Genomic DNA, 22596 nt, shown 5'->3' with positions numbered 1-22596 from the left:
ACCAAAACCTGGCTTTGCATCTGCCCCTGTGGGTGTATGTGCTTGTGTGTATGATGCATGTGAGCGTCTCTGGTATATACACTTGGACATACAGTTCTATGTGAGCTCATTCTTATTACAAGAGTGAGCAAATGAAGCATTTACCCTGATGGTTACCTAGACCACGATTATTTGGATTTGGGGGAGGGGGGAATCACTTTTTTAAATTTTTTGTTATTTTTAAGCAAACTTCTTTTGTATCTTTCTTCTAATATCCATCCCTGGACTTTTTGTATTTCAAATGTTTGTGATGCTGAGAAATGAAGTTCATTTTATGAGATCTTCAAAAATATATATATATATTTCATTTGGGTCAAGAAAAGAATATGTAGGAGAGGTATGTTATTTTAACAAACAGGAAAATGGACAAAAACGAATAGTTTACCTACGTTAAAGTGAGTTAAATTCATGTATCTTGATATAATTAAATCATGTCAGAACTAAGAGTTCTATATACATTTCCATTGTTTTACTTGGGGCTTATTCTAAACTTAAATGCTAGTGAACAAAGCGTTAGGAATATACACAGGCTTCTTTTCTGAAGTTATTACCAAGTAAAAGAGCTCAGCGAGCAGTTACCACCAATGAAACAGTCTGAAGCTGCCTCCAAATACAATATTGTAGGAGTTTTCAAAAACATTTTTATACTGTATGTTTCTTTTGTCTGTGACTATGCTTTTAAAGATGTGTTTGTCACATTAAAAAAAAGTTAATATACAATACAAAAATACAAAAACAAACACCCTACAATACACAAATCTAACAAAGTATATGTGGTGAGATTCCAAAAACTGTTTGAAGATGCATTTTCTTTCCTTCTATTTCAGTATCTAAGATGTGCTTTTTGAGAGGCCATTGGTCAATATGTATACATTTAAAATAAATCATATAATTTTACTAGTAAGAAAGCCGGTAGTTAAGTTCATTTCAAATTGGATTTCACAAGACAGTAATTTAAATCCTTAGACAAAGTAACAGAAAGTGCATCTTCTTGTTTTCCATCTTCATACAATGTTAATTTTTTTTTTTTTTTTTGGTGTTGACACCCTTTAAAAAGTAAAAACAGCCAAATACTTAAGCAGTATGTACATTTAAGTTTTTGGTGGTGGTTTGTATTTTAAAAGAAACAGCTTCCTTATGATTTGCCTCAAGTTCTGGTGGAAATGCTTACAGGAACTAGCTGATAAACAAAAAACAAGAGAAGCACATTGAAAATACTGATTTACTTTGGTAGCAAATGGTTTTTCTTTGAAGACTATGAAGATAGACAAGACCCATTAAGGTGAAGTGGGCTAGTTCAAATATTCAACAGTTTACATTTAAAAAAAACTCTTTTAAGAGCTAAGCGTCTGTATCCTATAAATGCAATACCTAGTTTATGATGACTTGAAACAAAACAAATGCCCAAAAGGAAAAAAGCTGTATTTTAATTTGATCTAAATTTACTTTCAGTCAATAGTTCATTAACATTTTCCTCCCAATACAATACTCCCTCTCTCTATAAGGCTGTTCCTGGGAGCCAGACAAGTTTTGGTAATAAGGGAGTTAAGAGAGTAACTGCTTGCAGTTTTAAATAGACAATAACTTTTTGCTTCCCTCTTAATGTGCTAATCGTTGTGTCTAAAAAAATATGCAATTCTTAAAAAGGTGCCATTTCTGATTTCTTTACTATCTGTAGCCTTTGGAAACTAATCACATGAAACTACAAAATTAGCAAATGTCTTGAAATCTGTATATAAAACATAAATTACCTCTAATTTCAAACTCTCATTTATTAGTGTACCACTCAATCTTTTAAAAAAATGAAAAAGAAGAAAAAAAGCGGCTTCAAATATAGTCTTATACCGTTCTTTAAAAAAGGAAACTGTTCCTTTTAACTTTACACCTACCCCACGCCCCAATTTCAAAACATCATTTAATTGTCTTGGTCATGGACATTTCCAAGATGAGATTTTATATTTCGCTGCCATAGCTTCTGGTTATCAGAAAACCCATGCTTTCCTTTATTGAAAGAGTTTGGTCCAGCTGATGTTGGTGTATCCCTTCCAATATTCTTCATCCTCATCTTTGCTTCTGGAGGCATTTCTTCTGGTTCACTATCTTCATCTTCATTAAAAGCTGCTGCTACTGAAAGTGTTTTAGGAGCAAGAGCTGGAACAGTTTCCTTAGGCTTACTTGATCCAAGTTTGATGGATATGGCTGATGCTTTCTTTGTCGTCTGACTACCTATGGCAAATCCAAACTTGGAGATCTTTGTAGGCTTTGTTGGGAGGTCTGCAGCTTCTTCTTCAGCTGATCGCTTCTCAGCGCTGTGACTGGAACTTTCCCCTCAATTACTGGAAGAAACAGTCTTAGTTTTCACAGGTTTTTCTGCTTCTTCTTCAGGTCCTCCGGCGGCTCCAGCTCGCTGCGACTTTTCGGGCTTCTCCTCTCCCCGCCTTCCCGTCCGCCGTTTTCCCCGCCGCAGCCTCCCCTGCAGCCACGCCAAGGACGTCACGACACCCCATAAATATATCTTAAAAGTAGAGTGGGCTGGGCATGGTGGCTCACGCCTGTAATCCCAGGACTTTGGGAGGCCAAAATGGGCAGATCACGAGGTCAGGAGTTCAAGACCAGCCTGACCAACATGGTGAAACCCTGTCTGTACTAAAAATGCAAAAATTAGCCAGGCGTGATGGGGTGCACCTGTAGTCCCAACTACTTGGGAGGCTGAGGCAGAAGAATCGCTAGAACCTGGGAGGCGGAGGTTGCAGTGAGCTGAGATTGCACCACTGCACTCCAGCCTGGGTGACAGAGCGAGACTCCATCTCAAAAAAAAAAAAAAAAAAAAAAGTGGAATGAAAAGAGATACAGCAATTACACAGTAGCAATCACATGACTTAAAAATACATGACCATACATAGATTCAAAGCAATCCCTATCAAAATCTCAAAAACATTTTTTGCAGAAATAAAAAAACCCATCCTAAAATTCATATAGTTTTTTTTTTTTTTTTTGTCAGGGTATTGTTCTGTTGCCCAAGCTGGAGTGCAGTGGTATGAACATGGCTCATTGCAGCCTCAAACTTCCAGATTCAAGCCATCCTTCCACCTCAGCCTCCCAAGTAGCTGGAACCACAGGTGCATGCCACCACACACATCCTGCCCCAAAAAATTAAAAAACAGAAAAACTAGCCAGGCATGAGCCTTTGTAGAGACCAGTTCTCACTATGTTGCCCAGGCTAGTTTGAAACTCCTGAGTTCAACCTGCCTTGGCCTCCCAAAGTGCTGGGATTGCAGGTGTAAGCCATTGTGCCTGGCTGATACTTCCTGATTTCAAAACATACTACAGAGCCATAGTAATCAAAACAGTATGATATTGGCTGGGCATGGTGGCTTACACCTATAATCCCAGCACTTTGATAGGCTGAAGCGAGTTCAGTCCAGGAGTTTGAGATGAGTTTGGGCAGCATATCGAAACCTTGTCTCTACTAACAAAAACAAGCAAACAAACAAAACCCAATATGGCATAAACATAGATATATGGACCAATGGAAAAGAATACAGGGTTTAGAAATAAACCCTCACATTATATGGCCAACTGATTTTCGACAAAGGTCCCAAGACCATTCAATGGGAAAAGAACAATCTTTTCAACAAATGGTACTGGGAAAACAGGATATCCACATGCAAAATAATGAAGTTGGAGCCTTACCTTACATTATACATAAAAATTAACTCAAAATGGATCAAAGACCTAAACTTAATAGCTAAAACTATAAAACTCTTTGAAGAAAATATAGGGGAAAAGCTTCATGAGCTTGTATTTGGTGTTGATTTCTTAAATAGGACACCAAAAGCACAGGACACACATGTCACAAACAAACCAGACTTTACCACAAAATTAAAAACTTTTGTGCATTGAAGGTTTTCTCTCACTATCAAGGGAGCAAAACTCACAGAATAGAAGAAAATATTTGCAAATCACATATCTGATAAGGGAGTAACATCCAGAATATACAAAGAACATCTGCAATTTAACAACAAACAACCAAACAACCCAATTAAAAATGGTGGCTCACGCCTGGAATCCTAGCATTATGGAAGACTGAGGTAGGAGGATCACTTGAGGCCAGGAGTTTGAGACCAGCCTGGGCAACATAGTGAGATTCCATCTCTCTCTTTTTTTTCCTTTTTGAGACAGGATCTCCCTCTGTTGCCTAGGCTGGAATTCAGTGGCACAATCTCAGCTCACTGCAACCTCCACCTCCCAAGTTCAAGCAATTCTCCTGCCTCAGCCTCCTGAGTAGCTGGGATTACAGGTGCACACCACCACAGACTGACTAATTTTTGTTTTCTTAGTAGAGAATGGGTTTCACTATATTGATCAGGCTGGTCTCAAACCCCCAACTTCAGATGATCTGCCTGCCTTGGCCTCCCAAAGTGCTGAGATTACAGGCATGAGCCACCATGCCCAGCCAAGACTCTATCTCTTAAAAAAAAATTGAAAAAAAAAAAATCAGCGATTTATAGTGACAAATGCCAATAGTCCTAGCAACTGAGAAGGCTGAGGCAGGAGAACTGCTTGAGCCCAGGAGTTTGGGGTTACAATAAACTATGATCTAGCCACTGCACTCCAGCCTGGGCAACAGATCAAGATCCTGTCTCAAAAAAAAAAAAAAAAAAATAGGAGCAAAGGACTTGAATAGACATAACTCTGAAGATGATATATAAATGGCCACTAAGCACATGAAAAGATACGCAACATCGAGAGAGATCCAAGATGGCTGATCACTAGCCGCTCGGGCTGGTAATTCCCAGTGAAAGCGCGGAGAACGAGAGGACGCCACACTTTCAGACGAATATTTGTTGCTCACGGACTAGGAGATTCCCAGCAGAGGAGCCCCACGGGTTGCCAGGGCGACTCTTGTGGCCGGCGTGGCGGTTTTGCTGGCGCCTTAGCACGCCAGTTCTTGGTGCAGAGTCCGGAGATTCCCGGGCAGATAAGCACCATCAATCTTAACACCGCTGTTTTGGCCGGCACAGTGGATTGCTCAGATTTCGGCACTGGGAATCAACAAGTTGGACGTCAGCTCAGAGACTTAGTTAGAAAGTCGGTAACTACAAAGATGACAGACGGATAAATATATAATGAAGGGAAGAAACCAGCGTAAAAAGGCAGAGAATACTCAAAACCAGAATGCCTCTCCCTCTACAGGGCATCGCAATTCCTCATCAGTAACGGAACAAGGCTTAATAGATTACGAGTGTGTTCCAATAACAGAAGCAGGTTTCAAAACGTGGGTGATAAGAAACTTCTGTGAATTAAAAGAACTTGTTCTAACCCAATGCAAAGAAACTAAGAACCTTGAAAAAAGGTTTGATGAAATGTTAACGAGAATGGACAATTTAGAGAAGAATATAAGTGAATTGATGGAGCTGAGAAACACAACACGAGAACTTCACGAAGCATGCACAAGTTTAAACAGTCGAATTGATCAAGCAGAAGAAAGGATATCAGAAGTCGAGGACCAGCTCAGTGAAATGAAACGAGAAGACAAGAATGCAGAAAAAAGGATGAAAAGGAATGAGCAAAGTCTCCAGGAAATATGGGACTATGTGAAAAGACCTAATTTACATTTGATAGGTGTACCTGAATGTGACGAAGAGAATGAATCCAAGTTGGAAAATGCTCTTCAGGATATCATTCAGGAAAACTTTCCCAACCTGGCAAGGCAGGGTAATATTCAACTCCAGGTAATACAGAGAACACCACAAAGATATTCTTCAAGAAGACCAACCCCAAGGCACATAATTGCCAGATTTATTAGGGTTGAAATGAAGGAGAAAATACTAAGGGCAGCCAGAGAGAAAGGTCAGGTTACCCATAAAGGGAAACCTATCAGACTTACAGCAGATCTCTCAGCAGAAACCCTACAAGCCAGAAAAGAGTGGGGACCAATATTTAACATCCTTAAAGAAAAGAACTTTCAACCCAGAATTTCCTATCCAGCCAAACTAAGCTTTATAATCGAAGGAAAAATTAAATCTTTTGCAAACAAACAAGTACTTAGAGACTTCACCACCACCAGGCCTGCTTTACAAGAGCTTCTGAAAGAAGCACTATACATATAAAGGAACAACCAATATCAGCCTTTCCAAAAATATATCAATAAGCAAAGAGCATTAACACAATGAAAAATTTACACTAACTAATGGGCAAAACAGCCAGCTAGCATCAAATGCCAGTATTAAACCTATATATATATTCTAATTGGATAAAAAGCCAAAACCCATTGGTATGCTGCATCCAGACCCATCTCACATGCAACGACACACAAAGACTCAAAACAAAGAGAAGGAGGAAGATTTATCAACCAATCAGAGAGTAAAAATAAACAAATAAATAAAAAGCAGGAGATGCAATTCTGGCCTCTGATAAAGTAGACTTTAAAGCAACAAAGAGCAAAAGAGGCAAAGAAGGACATTATATAATGGCAAAAGGATCAATGTAACAAGAAGAGCTAACGATTTTATAGATCAATGAGACAGAAAATTAACAAGGACATCCAGGACTTGAACTCAGACCCGGAACAAGTAAACTTAATAAACATTTACAGAACTCTCCACTTCAAATACACAAAACATACATTACCACCTCACACCTATTCCAAAAGTGACTACATAATTGGAAGTAAATCACTCCTCAGTAATCGCATAGTATTTCATAGGTTTAAATGAAATATTGGTTGGCTGCTTGCTTGTTATTTTCTTCCCTTATTCCTTCCTGTTTACATCAAGTATAATTATTGGTATAAAAGAGGTTTTCAATACCCATTACTAAACTGCATTCTAGCCTGGGCAAGAAAGCAATACTCCCATTCTCTCTCTCTCTTTCTCTTCCTTTTTCTTCCTCTTCTTCATTTTTTTTCTTTCTTTCTTTCAAAAAAAAAGATGCAATTGTACCTTATTCTGAAATGATGCCTCCATAAAAAAAAAAAAAAAAGATACGCAACATCATTCGTCACTAGGGAAATGCCAATCAAAAGTACAATGAGATACCGCTTCATATCCACTTGGATGTCTATTATTAAAAAAACAAAAACCAGAAAATGGAAAATAACAAGTGTTGGCAGGGATGTGGAAAAATTGGAACTTGGGCATTGCTAGTGGGAATGGAAGAGGGTTCAGCTGTTGTGAAAAACCCTTTGGCAGTTCCTCAGAAAGTTAAAACAGAGTTACAATATGATGCAACAATCCCACTCCTAGGTATACACCCAAAATAATTGAAAACAGAGACTCAAACAGATACTTGTACAACACTGTTGATAGCAATAGTGTTCATTTTCACCATAGCCAAAATACAGAAGCCAGCCAAGTGTCTGTCAACATTTTAATAGAAACACAAAATCTGGCATGTACATACCCCCTAATCCTCAAAGATACATTTCAAGATCCCCCAGTGGATGCCTGAAACTAGGATAGTACCAAACCTTATATACGCTGGGTTTTTTCCTTATGTATACATACTGTATAGTACGGATATGCTGTACTAAGAGATGACTCATTGTCCTGGCTGGGATGAAGTGGCACATCATGAGATTTTATCATGCTACTCAGAATGGCATGCAACTTGAAACTTATAAAGTTTTTTTTTTTGAGACAAAGTCTCACTTTTGTCTCCCAGGCTGGAGTGCAATGGTGTGATCACTACAACCTCACTACAACCTCTGCCTCCTGAGTTCAAGTGATTCTCCTGCCTCAGCCTCCCAAGTAGCTGGGATTACAGGCGCCCACCACCATGCCTGGCTAATTTTTTTTATTTTTAGTAGAGACAGGGTTTCACCATTTTGGCCAGGCTGGTCTCGAACTTGTGACTTCAGGTGATCTGCTCACCTTGGCCTCCCCAAGCGCTGGGATCACAGGTGTGAGCCAACATGTCTGGCCAGAACTTATAAATTTTTTATTTCTGGAATTTTCCACATATTTTTGAACTGTGGTTGACTGTGGGTAACCTAAGCCACAGAAAGTAAAATGCAGATAAGGGGCACTGCTGTACATACAATGAAATATCATACAGCCTTAAAGAGGAATGGCCTAATATGTGCTACAATATTGATTAACCTCGAAAATATTATGCTAAATGAAATAAACCAGACACAAAAGGACATATATTATATGATTCCACTTATAAGTGGTATCTAGAAATTCATAGAGAAATTTCATTCATAGGGAAAGTAGGATGGTGGTTACTGGGGGTCAAGGGTGGGGGAAATGGGGAGCTATTGCTTCATGGTATGGAGTTTCTGTTTGGGGTGATGGAAAAGTTTTGGAGATGGATAGTGGTGATAGTTACATAACATCATGAATGTACTTAATGTCACTGAATAACATCCTTAAAAATGGTTAAAATGAGGCCAGGTGTGGTGGCTCATGTCTGTAATCCCAGCACTTTGGGAGGCCAAGGTGGGTGGATTACCTCAGGTCGGGAGTTCGAGACCAGCCTGGCCAACATGGACAAACTCCATCTCTAGTAAAAAATACAAAATTAGCTGGGCATGTTGGCAGATGCCTGTAATCCCAGCTGCTCAGGAGGCTGAGACAGGAGAATCGCTTGAACCCAGGAGGTGGAGGTTGCTGTGAGCCGAGATTACGCCATTGCACTCCAGCCTGGGCAACAAGAGTGAAACTCCATTTCAAAAAAAAAAAAATGGTTAAAATGATAAACTTTATGTTGTGTATATTTTACCACAAAAAAACACACACAAAAGACTTGGAACCAACCCATCAATGATAGACTGGATAACGAAAATGTGGCACATATATGCCATGGAATACTACGCAGCCATAAAAAAGAATGAGTTCGTGTCCTTTGCAGGGACATGGATGAAGCTGGAAACCATCATTCTCAGCAAACCTACACAGGAACAGAAAGCCAAACACTGCATGTTTTCACTCATGTGGGAGTTGAACAATGAGAACACATGGACATAGGGAGGGGAACATCACACACTGGACCTGTCGGGGAATGGGAGTCAAGGGGAAGGAGAGCATTAGGACAAATATCTAATGCATGTGGGGCTTAAAATCTAGATGATGGGTTGATGGGTGCAGCAAACCACCATGGCACATGTATACCTATGTGACATACCTGCACATTCTGCACATGTATCACAGAACTTAAATACACACACACACACACACACACACACACACACAATGATGACGCATATTTCCTTTTTAAAAGGTGTACATTAAGCCAATATAACACTTGCCTTTGTATATGTGTGTTGTGTGTGTGTGTTGTGTTGTGTGTGTGTGTGTCGCATGTGAGAATGGGAATGAGTGATAAGGATAAATGGGAAGAGAGAAAATAAATCTGTAAAATTCAGGCAGCATGGACTGACTGGTAATATGCCATGAACAGAGGAGGTGGTTAGCTTGACCCTACAAATCTGAGGTCTAAGAAACAGACATACAGACTCATCCTGGAGATTAGAACGATAGCCAATGAAGGTCTAAGACATTACCCTTGGCTGTGAAATGGGTATGTAGGTGTCCATCGTACTATTCTTTTTGGTTTACATTTGAATAGATAGGTTTCATAAGAAAAGCTAAAAACAGCAAATCAGAGTTCATGGAGTACAGGGAAGCCTAGTGACCTGGGGTCGGGGACTGGCATGCAGCTCCCCATTCACTGGTTTAGTGTATTTAGACTACACTAACTTAGCCTTGAAGACTTCGATCTACAGCTACCTCTCAGTAACTTGGGCCTAGCACCACTGTACGCCGGAAGTGGCGCATTTTATGTATGCCTGCTCTGCCCCTTCCAGAGACTGTGGCTAGGAACCTATCCAGAAAAGTCTGCAGTGAATGGCAGGGCACCAGGTGAATGAGGGGCTTAGGTGCTTGAAGGGGCAGAGGGCCCTTGATCTGAACCTATCCTTCCAGGCTTCAGGGAGGTGCTGGTAACAGGGCACACACTGACCTTGAAGGGAGCATGCGAAGGGAACAGGTAGAGAGGAGGAGAGAGAAGAACAGGAGTAAAACAGCTGGAATACAAATGACAGCTATGGACAAAGGAGGAGGAGGAGAGAAGGGAGGCAGAGAAGCAGAAAAGAGAATGAAGTGACTGGTAGGAGGGACATGGCCCACAGGAAACCACCAGTCAGGTCCATTGACTCATGAATTAATTAATTTGTTCATTCATTCAACTTGCACTGAATGCCTTCTAGATGCCAGATCCCGTACTGGGGGCAAGGGATGTAGCAGTAAATAAGGCAGACAGGGCTCCTGTCCTCATGGAGTGCCTACTAGTGGGAACAGATGTTAACAAACACATCAAATGAAATAAAATAGTCTCTGAAGGCCACTGGCCTTGGAGGAAAGCCGTAGGGTGCAGGAGAGACCAGCTTGTTTGGAGGTGGCCACCAAAACCTTCAGGACTAGAGGAGGGGAGGAGTCAGAGGGGAGAGGAGTCTTATGAAAAGCAAGAAAGGGCCATCCAGGCAGGAGGAGCAGCAGCAACTCCCCTCGGATGTAGGAGAACGTCAGAGATGGAGAACACGGTTGCCATGGAAGCCCAGCATCAGGCACCTCTGCCCAGAGACATCACACTCCTTTTCTTTGTCCTAACTTTATGTCCAGAAAGGCTCTCAGGAATCACTCCATCCTTTAAAGAAATGGGGAAACTGAGTCACAGGGAGGCGCTTTCCTAAGGTCACAGCTTGTTCACGGGGAACCCAGTCCTCCTGACCCCATTTGGATCCTTTCCTAGTCCCTTCTTTGAGATGGGGATTTCTCTCATCTGGACATGCCTTGGGAGAACTGGCCAAAAGCAAGAGGAGACATGGGTGTCTCCATCTTTCCACACGCATGGAGAGATGTGACGCTTGAGCCCACAGACTCAGGACTGGGCAGCAACTCAGCCTATTTTTGCCAAATAAAAACATCAGATGCACACATCTCCTGGGAATTCGTCTGAACCACAATGATAAGGGAGAGTTTTCTTTCCTTTTCTAACATTTTTCACTTTGGACTTGAAAGGACTTGGGGTTTGGGAGGTGGGGGCAGGAGAGCTGTTTCCACAAAACTCAATGCTCCCCACAGATGAGGAGCAGCAGACTTAAGGAGTCCTGAGGGGCAGAAGTGGGTCACCAGTGGGTGGGTGTTGCAGGAAGACAGATTTCAGCTCATCACCAGAACGTACCTTCTCACTCCTCCCTGAGTCGATGGTGGAAGGGTTTAGAAAGCTGAATGGCCGTCCATTAGGGAGATGCCGGGGAAGGTCAGAACTGAGCTTCTGAGATATTTTTCAGCATGGAGTCAACAACTCCACAGGTTAATGACTTAGGATCCAGCCATAAAATTAATAACATAACAACAATTATCAAGTATTACTTGAATTCTGAATAATCCCTTCAATTTCCGTGTTCTATGTATGGTCTTCGGCTGCTTGGTTGGTCCCCAAAGGTGTGTCACTGGGAACACAGACCCAAGGGCTCCCAATATGGTACTGTCTTAATTTTGTTACAGGAAAGGAAGGAGCTTGGCTGAAAAGTGACAGCCTTAAGCATTTTCTTTCCTGCCATAATGCATTGCAGCAAATACTTGTAATATTTGCAATGAGGGGTCACTATATCATGGGCCAAGCTACAGGCATTGAATTCTCACAATAGCCCTGTGAAGAGGTTCTGTTGGTGCCTTTGACTCTAAGACTTTTTTTTTTTGAGGCAGAGTCTTGCTCTGTCACCCAGGCTGGAGTGCAGTGGCACAATCTCAGCTCACTGCAACCTCTGCCTCCTGGGTTCAAGCGATTCTCCTGCCTCAGCCTCCTGAGTAGCTGGGACTACAGGCTCATGCCACCATGCCCAGCTTTGTATTTTAATAGAGACAGGGTTTCACCATGTTGGCCAGGATGGTCTCAATCTCCCGACCTCGTGATCCATTTGCCTTGGCTTCCCAAAATGCTGGTATTACAGGTATCAGCCACCGCGCTCACCCGACTCTAAGACATTTTAATACTTTTGTTCTTTGTTGTCCATGTGAAGGGGCCTTTGAATTTTCTCCTGACGATTGGAGGGGATTTTCATTTGCACAAGTGGTTCCGATGTGAGGCCGAGCATAATTAGCTCCAGGAAAGAGGACCTGCCAAGTTCCCTGCAAGTCCCGAGGAAGAGAAGTGGAGTTTGCGTGGAGGGCTGAGGAGAGGGCCGTGTGAGGAAGGTGGCATTTGTGCAGCGCCGAGTGTGTGTGTGTGCACGTGCACACATGCCCATGCATGCTGGCTGTGCAAGAGTATTGTGTCATTCGGTGACACAGTCTCTAATTCCAAAAGTGAATTCCAGGCCACTTCAAACATACCCAGAAATCATCCTGGTATTTCTAGATTATGGGCAAATAGCAAGAAGAATAAAGATAGGAGGTGGGATTCATTTTTTTCTTCTCTTTCCAAACATTGGTAACAGCTAGCAACACTGTGTTTTGAGTGCAGGGTGGGCAGCCGGGTCTACTAACCCTCTAAGCCACTCGGTGTCTGCCTCCCTTTCACTTACTCGGAGCTGAGGGTGCGCAGGGAGGACGTGCAAACCCACAACCCCGGAGTGGCCGGGAGGACCATCTGTCTCGTTTTCTGTTTGGATGGAAGTTTAGCGCATTTCTGCTTGATTCTTTTGACCAAATTTTTGAAGAAAGGGTTTTTTTTTCCTTTTAAACCTAAAAACAAATTGTAGCTGAGGGAGAAAAAAAAAGGTGTTGTTTCATTTCAAGCTCAGTGCTATTTTTCTAAGATCTGGTTTTCTAAAAAGTAGGATAAAACAAATATCTCTTTACCACAACTGGGCTTTCTAATGAGCTCCCCTGTGTCCTCCCCCTAAATTCAAACCACTTGTCTCCACATAAAATCTCCCGACCCCTTTTAACACCCTTCTGAAGGAAGGGCGAACCCCAGCTGGCAAGCCCTGGCTGCGAGCCACAGAAGGTGTGTGGCTCGGGAAAAGGCGTGTGCTGAGAGAGAGTGGGGTCGCAGCCGTCTGAGAAGGCTTCTTTGTTAGGGCTGGAGATGTCATCCACAGCGAGAAAACATCAGGGCACACACAGATGGGGACCCCAAGGACCTCAGGCCACTGCAACTTTGACACAGTCCAGCAGAAGATGTGCAGCCCTCAGAGGGAAAAAAAATCAATTTCCACATTCTTCTGCCCTGGACGGCCACTGGATGTTTACACATCGCTGGGAGAGGTTATCTCCACTTGACTTGAACCAACACCAGGCCTCCAATGGGGGAAACTGGGGGATGTTGAGGAGGGCGTGTGTGTGTGTGTGTGTGTGTGTGTGTGTGTGTGTGTGTGTGTGTGTGTGTGTGGGTGGGTGGGTGTGGTGGGGGCTTAGGGGTTCAGAGGAGAGGCTCCTTGGAATCCAGAGACCCATAGAATCACCTTGGTTTCTGGCCTCTCTCCAGCCGCCCCCTGCCAATGAGTGGAGGAGTCTTTCCTTTTCTTTTTTTTGAGACGAAGTCTTGCTCTTTTGCCAGGCTGGAGTAGGGTGGCACGATCTCGGCTCACCACAACCTCCACCTCCCTGGTTCAAGTGATTCTCCTGCCTCACCCTCCCAAGTAGCTGGGATTACAGGCATGCACCACTACACCCAGCGAATTTTGTATTTTTAGTAGAGATGAGGTTTCTCCATGTTGGTCAGGCTGATCTTGAACTCCCTGCCTCAAGTGATCTGCCTGTCTCAGCCTCCCAAAGTGCTGGGATTACAGGCGTGAGCCACCGCAACCGGCCTGAAAGTATTTTAAAATATTTACCATTGTTTTGTGAATCTAAGTTGGATTCATTGTTACATATTAATTATTATTATATTCCTTTTTCTCTTCCGATTTAAAAAGATATGAATAGTAAACCATTTTCATGGACCACTAAACTTACTGTGGACCTTGATACTGTGCTTAATGGGTAAACTGGCCCAGTCTGTAGTTCAACTTTACCCACCAGATAATACAAAATATAAGGTGGCCGCTACCAAGCACGTGCTTCAGAAAGACAGGCTGTAGGACTCCAGAGGTGGAAGAGGTCAGGGAGGGGGCTCTAGGGGAGATGGCACAAGCAGAGCCCTAAGGGGCTGAGCAGGACTGAATCGATGGAGCAGAAAAGGCATCTGGACTAGGGAGAGATCCTGAGCGGGGACAGACAGGGAGGGAGGAGCATGCAGGAAGTGCACAGAGAGCAGAGGCAGCCGGAGTTCCAGTGACCCTCAAAGCTGGCCCTGGGGATCATTCGGGGTCTTTCCAGCAGCCCCACCCCACTTATGTACCTAATCTCTCCCACTGCCACTCATAGGGATGTTGAGGCGGGTGAACCCTTAGATAGCCATGAGACCAACCACTGTTTATTGAGCACTGACTAGACCCAGGCACATGAAGCACTTTCTCATTATCTCATTTTACGGATGAGCAAACCAGGGTTCCGGGAGTTAAGTAACTTGTGCACAAAGAGCTAGGAAGAGGCAGAGCTGCATTCTTACACAGGGCTGTCTGACCAGAGCTCCGAGCTCCTGCCACTCTGCCACACCATCCCTCTGAGGGGCTGAAGGAGCCCCACCCAGTCACCTGGCAGATGGGAAGACTGAGGCCCAGAGAGGAGACAGGATTGGTTCAGTATCACAGGAGTTTTTCAACAGAATTGGGACTAGAACCCAGGTATCCTAGCTCCAGCCCAATGCCTCAGCCAAGCAGCTGGGAAGATCCAGTGCCTTCTGAATGATCACATTGGTGTCATCAGACCTTCCCAGCCTCTCAGCCTCAGAAAACACAGAGCACATTTCCACAATGACCTTGTCCCCTTCCTGGCCACTCCCTCCAATCCCACTTCTCCAGGCAGTTTTCTAAAGACCTGGTTTCTTTGAGTCAGATGGAGAGACTCCTTTGGGAGGTTCTCAGAGAGCTGGGGGGCCTTTCTTCCTGTTGTTCTCCCAGCCCCCATTCCTTGCCTGAGGGGCAGGCTCATCAGGGACAGAATAGGCTCCTCTGTGTCCCAAACCCATCCCTCTAATTCAAGAACTGCCTGCCTCCCAGGCGGGCTGTGCAGATGTTATCATGGGCATGAGCTGACTCACCCTTGCAACATCTAAGCCCGCTGGGCAGGAACGCAGCTTTGGGCGCCACAGTCTTCCAGGACTATAGACACATGAGACAGTTCCAGGGCAGAGCAGCAGGAAGGCAGGGGGCCTCCATGCTGTGTCCCCTGGGTGGAAGTGCAATGAAGATGATAAAAGGTTGGGGGGTGGTCCTCAAACAGCATTTGATTCATGGGTGGAAGTGACAGGGTGGAGATCTATTCAATCCAAGATCTAATCGTAGTCAGTGCTGCCCATCTCTCGAGAGTGTGGAAGTAGAAGCTGGGCAGGGATGTTGGGAGGAGACTCATGTACCAGGTAGATATGCAGGAATTTATGGTTGTATGGACTGGAGTACTTCAGGAAGCCCTACACCTTTTACTCTTCTCATTTTCTAAGGAGGCAACGTGCCTGAGTGGAAGGAAAGACCATAAGCTTTGAAGCCAAAAAGTCCCTGTTTAAATATCTGGTTTTCATCTCTTACTAGTTAAATGACCCTTCACCTCTCTGTGACTTAGTTTCTTCTCCTGTAAATGAGGATAGAAACAACTACGAGATTCTGTTGTGAGAGTTAAGTAATGTGATGCATGTAAATGTCCTAGCAACAGATGAGTTTCTCTTCCCATTTTACAGGGCGAGAAGACAAGAGTTTTGGAGCTGTTATGCATCCTACTCGCCCAAGGTTAAATGGCTGGCAGCCATAATTGATTTAGAATCAGAACACAATTGGGCACAGTGGCTCACACTTGTAATCGTAGTACTTTGGGAGGCCGAAGTGGGCAGATCACTTGAGTCCAGGAGTTCAAGACCCGCCTGGCCAACATGGGAAAACCCTGTTTGTATAAAAAAATTTAAAACTTAGCTGGGTGTGATGCCACATACCTGTGGTCCCAGCTGCTCTGGAGGCTGATCGCTTGAGCCTGGATGGCAGAGGCTGCAGTGAGCCGAGATTGCACCACTGCACTCTAGCCTGGGTGACAGAGGGAGACCATGTCTCAAAAAAACAAACAAGAGTCAGAACCCAGTCTCCTTAATCCAAGGAGAATGTAGTTTATCGGTCTAATCCCACTTACTGAGCACCTACAGCATGCCTGAGCTGAGTGGTGTCTCACTGAGTAGCTGCTCTATGACCAGGTACAATTATCTGCATCCTACAGATGAGTCTCTACTGATTATATCAGTTGCTCAGGGGCTCACAAGTAAAGAATTGGAATTCCAATTCGGGTCTGCGTCCCAGACCCATACTCTTAACCAGGACTTGGCAAATTATTGCCTGTGTGCCAAATCCTGCCCACAGCTTATTTTTGTGAATAAAGTTTTATTGAAAACAGCCATGCTCATTTGTTTATGTACTGTCGCTGACTGCTTCCGAACTAGAATAGTAGAGCTGAATCACTGCAAACAGAAGCTGCGACTCACAAAGTTGGAAATATTTGCTCTCTGGTTATTTACCGAAAACGTTTGCCCACTCCTACCTTTTTTTTTTTTTTTTTTTTTTTTTGAGATGGAATCTCGCTCTGTCTCCCAGGCTGGAGTACAGTGGTGCAATCTCGGCTCACTGCAACCTCTGTCTCCCAGGCTCAAGCAATTCTCCTGCCTCAGCCTCCCGAGTAGCTGGGACTACAGGTATGTGCCACCACGCCTGGCTAATTTTTTTGTGTTTTTAATAGATACAAGGTTTCACCATGTTGGTCAGACTGGTCTCGAACTCCTGACCTCAAATGATCTGCCCACCTCAGCCTCCCAAAGTTCTGGGATTGCAGGCTGAGCCAATGCGCCCAGCCTGCATATGCCTGCTTTTAATCACCATTTTATAGTCTTTTCTTAAGAATTTTAAAATAGTATCTGCTTAATACCAAGGCACATTTTCAGTCAGGAGGCAGGTAAGTACTCAGAGTGATTCCTGGGATAGACAGAGGTTCCACTCCTGCCTGCCTGGTGCATTTTCCACCCTTCCTTCATCTCCCTCTAAGCAGATCTTGGTCAAGGGGATGCTCCAGGTAAAATAAAGACAAAGGCAGTGTGTCAAGCAAGTTAACAGCCCCCTGTATTTTGCATTTGTACTCTACGATACAATCAAGGGAATTGTAATGTTTTTTATTTAACAGTTTTTAATTTATTTTTATTTCTTTTGAGGTGGAGTCTCGCTCTGTTGCCCAGGCTGGAGTACAGTGGCTTGATCTTGGCTCACTGCAACCTCGGCCACCCAGGTTCAAGCAACTCTCCTACCTCAGCCTCCTGAGTGGCTGGGATTACAGGTGTGCCACCACCACACCCGGCTAATTTATTTGGATTTTTAGTAGAGATGGGATTTCGCCATGTTGGCCAGGCTGGTCTCGAACTCCTGACCTCGTGATCCACCTGCCTCAGCCTCCCAAAGTGCTGGGATTACAGGCGTGAGCCACTGCGCCCGGCCTACAATTTTTTATTTTAAATGATTTTTAATTTTATTATTTTTTGATTGATATTTACTTTTTTTTTTGTTTTGAGACAGAGTCTTGCTCTGTTGCCCAGGCTTCTGTGCAGTGGCTCAACTACAGCCCGCTGTAAGCTCAAACTCCTGGACTCAAAATCCTCCTGTCTCAGGCTCCCTAGTAGCTGGGACTGTAAGCATGGGCCACAGTGCCAGGATTTTGTTTTCGTTTATTTTTCTTTTGTAGAGTCAGTTTTGCTGTATTGCCCAGGCTGATATCAAACTCCTGGCCTCAAGTGATCCTCTTGTCTTGGCCTCTCAGATACTCACTAATTTTAAATTAATGCTATTTATGCTGGATGTGGTGGCTCATGCCTATTATCCAGCACTTTGGAAGTTGAGGCAGGAGGATTGTTCGAGCCCAGGAGTTTGAGATCAGTCTGGGAAAAATAGGGAGACCTCATCTCTACTACAAATTAAACAAACAAAAAGAAGTGTGGTGGCATTCACCTGTCATCCCAGCTACTTGGGAGGCTGAGGCAGGAGGACAGGAGGATTGAGAACCTGGCAGGTTGAGGCTGCAGTAAGCTATGATTGAGCCCCTGAACTGCAGCCTGGGCAACAAAGCAAGATCCTGTTTGAAAAAAAAAATGCTATTTGTTATTACTGTATCAGGACTATATCTTTTCTCCTTTTAAATATATGATCTACACTATGAATGTATAAAACCTCAGGAACCCTTCCTTCCCTAAGTGAGCAAGCAAGATTTTTAGCTATAATCAGGGAGACGGATTTTGATATACAGAAATTAAAGGAATAGATTCAGTGAACAAAAAAATATGTAGCCTCAATGAGTCTGAGCAGAAAGAGCACTAGACTGGGAGTCAAGAGACCTTGCTTCTAGATACAGAAGGTTCCTATTCTTGTTTCCCCTTATGTAAAATAAACCTATTGGGCCAGATGACTGCTAATGGCTTTTTCTAGTGTACTATTGTATTTGCATAAAAACCTACCAAAATAAAGCCTTATGGGGATAGTTTTACCTAGACTGAGGGACTTAACAGAGATGACCTCTGACCCCACTACTGGATTCTCTGTTCTGAATCTAGCAGTTCCTTTGGGGATAGTCTTCATGCACCAGGCACCTTACCAATCATTTCTGGTTGTGTCACAGGATACAGGACTCTTTTATCAGAGGAAGGGGGATTTAGTTCTGATGAGGGTAGAGTGTTTCTGGCGGGGGCAGTGGGCCAGAGGACGCCACAGTTGGTCTCCATGATGGGAAGGAGGTGGAAGCCAAGGGAAGGGAGACTGACCTGTCTCCTTGACCTCGAGATGGCTCTATCAGAGTGCCGGGGGGCAGCACAGGAAGGACATGTCATCACTGTGAGGGGCACAGGGTCCCCACCTTCCAGCTAATCTCCATCACCAGTACCCAAAGTGAAAACACGGTGGCCTTTATTTAATATCATTTCTTACAATTTGATAGGCAAAAGAGAATTGTATTGTTCTCTTAATTTGCTTCTATTTGATCCTTCTAAGATTTAACTATTTTTTTTTTGTTTCACTATTTGTATTTTTACTTCTGTAAATGGATTATTTGTTGCCTTTGGTGTGATTTTTTTTTTCTAGAGCAGTATTTGTCTTATTATTTTTGTTACTTTTTTTTGTTATTTTGAGGTTACATACTTAATATGTAAATATGTCTTTTGTTTTGTCAAGCTTTTACCAAAGCAAACAAAAGCAAGTGTAACAAGAAAATGTTAGAAACTAGCCTTCTCTTCCTTCTCTGCAGTTGGTAACTGCCATCACTTTTCTATACTTATACAAACACTCAAACATAATTATATATACACATTATATATAATTGTATGTGTGTGTATATATATATACACGCGCGCACACACACACACACACACACACACAGATACATATCTTTTTCCTTTTTATAAAAGTGGAAACATATCTTATCTTTTAACCTGAATTTTGTTTTGGGTTTTTTTTGAAACAGAGTCTTGCTCTTTCGCCCAGGCTGGAGTGCAGTGGGATGATCGTGACTCACTGCAGCCCTGCCTTTCGGGCTCAAGCTAGCCTTCCACTCTAGTTAGCCTCCAGAGTGGCTGGGACTACAGGCACATGCTACCACACCTGCCTAATTTTTGTTTTGTAGAGACAGGGTTTCACCATATTGCCCAGGCTGGTCTCAAACTGGGCTCAAACAATCCACCCACCTTAGCCTCCCAAAGTGCTGAGATTACAAGTGTGAGCCACCGTGCCCAGCCTAAAATTTATTTTTTCAAAATTCTAATTTTTTTTTGTTTATTTGAGATAGGGTCTCACTCTGTTGCCCAGGCTGGAGTGCAATGGTGCGATCTTAGCTCACTGCAGCCTCCGCATCCCGGTTCAAGCGATTCTTGTGTCTTAACCTCCCGAGTAGCTGGGACTACAGATGCATGCCACCACACTGGCTCATTTTTTATTTTTTTGTAGAGATGGGGTTTTGCTATGTTGGCTAGGCTGATCTCAAACCCATGACTTCAGGTGATCCACCTGCCTTGGCCTCCCAAAGTGCTGGGATTACAGGCGTGAGCCACTGTGCTTGGCAAAATTCTGTATTTTAAACTGAACTAGCCCTCTCTTACATTCTTACCCCTGTTCTCCATTTTACAAACTCTTTCTTGTTGTCCTCACTTCAAGAGTTAGGCAAGCATCACTAGGTCAATTTTACAGGTTAGAGAAATGGAAGCTCAGGGAGGAAAAGTAACGCTTTGGCACTGGGATTAAGACCCTGGACACCTGATGCTGTAGGAGCATCCTTCTCTATGTGACTGAATGAGACTTCTGCCCCTAAAATCACCCCTCCTGAGGTACATAGGCTGGAGTTTTGGGATGCAGTAGGGTAGTGGGAGAGAGAAAGTGTCAGCACTAAGAGGGTGAATGAAGGAAGAGAAATTCAGACTATCCCCAAAATTCCATTCATTCAGTCCCTAATGTGCTAGGTGATCTTGGGGCAAGTTGTTTGCCCTGACTGGGCTCCCTGTGCTTGCCGGTGAAATGAAGACTTTGGCCTAACCAGATGATTTCAAACAATGCCCTTTAGAGCTCTAGGGGAGCCCCCACATGCTACAGCTCCTCAAAAATGAACATAGAGAGGCATATTCAGGGATGCTTGTGTTTGTGTTGGTGAAAAGTTATTATTGTTATTATTTTTTGAGATGGAGTCTTGCTCTGTCGTCCAGGCAGGAGTACAGTGGCATGATCTCAGCTTACTGCAACTCCTGCCTCCTGGGTTCAAGTGATTCTCCTGTTTCAGCCTCTCGAGTAGCTGGGATTATAGGCATATGCCACCACACCTGGCTAATTTTTGAATTTTTTGTAGAGATAGGGTTTCGCCATGTTGGCCAGGCTGATCTTGAACTCCTAATCTCTTATCTGCCCGCCTTGGCCTCCCAAAGTGCTGAGATTACAGGCATGAGCCACCATGTCTGGCCCAAAAAGTTATTAATAGAAGCAGTTGGCATATCCACCAGGGGCTGGGCAAGGTGGCTCACGCCTGTAAGTAATCCCAGCACTTTGGGAGGTTGAAGCGGGCAGATTACCTAAGGTCGGGAGTTCAAGACCAGCCTGATCAACATGGAGAGACCTCGTCTCTACTAAAAATACAAAATTAGCTGGGTGTGGTGGCACATGCCTGTAATCTCAGTTACTCGGGAGGCTGAGGCAGGAGAATCACTTGAACCTGGGAGACAGAGGTTGCGGTGAGCCAAGATCGTGCCACTGTACTCCAGCCTGGGAAACAAGAGCAAAACTCCATCTCAAAAGAACAAACAAACAAAAAAACAAAAAAGACATATCCACCAGGAGTGGGTGGGTTAAATGCATTGAATCATTCATTTATTCATCTCTTCATTCCTTCATTCAGTAGTTATTGAGTAACTACTGCCAAGTTCTGTTTCAGACATTGGGAATCAGTGGTGAACAAAATAGACCAACTTTCCATTTTCTCAGAGCTTACCTGGAAGGCAGGTCTGCCCAGTCTTGAGCTGTATTCTGAGGAGGTGAAAGGAGATAGATACTGGTGTTCCAGCATGGGTGAGTCTCCAGGCCCCAGGGTTGAGTGGTGGAAGGAAGGTGCCACACCCAGGGTGAGATGACTCCTTTAAAAACATCCCATTTCCTACAGGACAAGTCTGTGTGTGTGGATCTGTGGGTAGACAGGCATATAAAGAGGTGTTGTGGAAGTGTTGGGGATACATCCCTAAATGATGGTGTGGCCTCTGGAAAGAAAGGGGAATATAGTTCAGGATAAGACTTGTCTGGGGCATTTTAACTTCATCAGCATTTTTTTTTTTTTTTGTAGAGACAAAGTCTCCTGTCGTCCCGCCCAGGCTGGAGTGCAGTGTCGCATTTTTTTTTTTTTTAAACAAGGAAGACACATTCAAGTATTGTTTGCTGTTAAAACAATTTTTTTAAATTTAAAATAAACTTAGGTCCAGAGAGAAGGGAAGGACAAAGATAAATTAATAGGTTTTAATTTCTTGAAGTCCTTCAAAACCTAACATGGTCAGCTTCTACCCAAAGCTAGGAAGCAGTTTGGGGATCAGAGATTTTAAATTAAACAAACCCATGTTTATTATTATTGCCTGGGTCCAAGAGCAAGCCTGGCCTCACCATCTAGACAGCAGCTACTGCATTCAGCCAAATAGCTGGTTCCCTCCTTAGCTACTTAGAATCCTGTCTCAGCAGAGCTGGAAGGGAACACCTCCCCCAACGCTTATTTTGCAAATGGGGAAACTGAGGCCCAGACTTGTGACTTTTTAATTTGCCAAGGGCTCAATTAATGGCAGGGCCTGAATTACAAACTGGGAAGGAAGCCTGCCCTGCTTCCAGATTCTGGAGGGGAGGAAGAAAGGAGGAGAGGGGAGCGAGGATGCCATCTGCCCCTCTCCCACTGGAAGCTCCAGTGATGGGTCCTGGTGTCCAGCACATGCTGAAAGGAAGCCTTGTCAACATGGAAGAAGATCAAGGCGGGCAGGGGGTGCTGAAACCTC

General features: G+C 43.6%; 1 pseudogene; it reads right to left on the bottom strand.

Annotated features, from left to right (window-relative positions):
* Window positions 1-1508: 1508 nt before the first annotated feature.
* Window positions 1509-22596, bottom strand: part of LOC110567052 (PEST proteolytic signal-containing nuclear protein-like) — an 81605-nt pseudogene continuing 60517 nt past the window's right edge.

This window comes from Aotus nancymaae, unplaced genomic scaffold, assembly GCF_030222135.1.
Source record: "Aotus nancymaae isolate 86718 unplaced genomic scaffold, 86718_ANA_hifiasm-v0.15.2.pri h1tg000064l_1, whole genome shotgun sequence".
NCBI lineage: Eukaryota > Metazoa > Chordata > Mammalia > Primates > Aotidae > Aotus > Aotus nancymaae.
The sequence above is the reverse complement of the archived record's forward strand: the minus strand, read 5'-3'. Positions and strand labels throughout refer to the sequence as shown.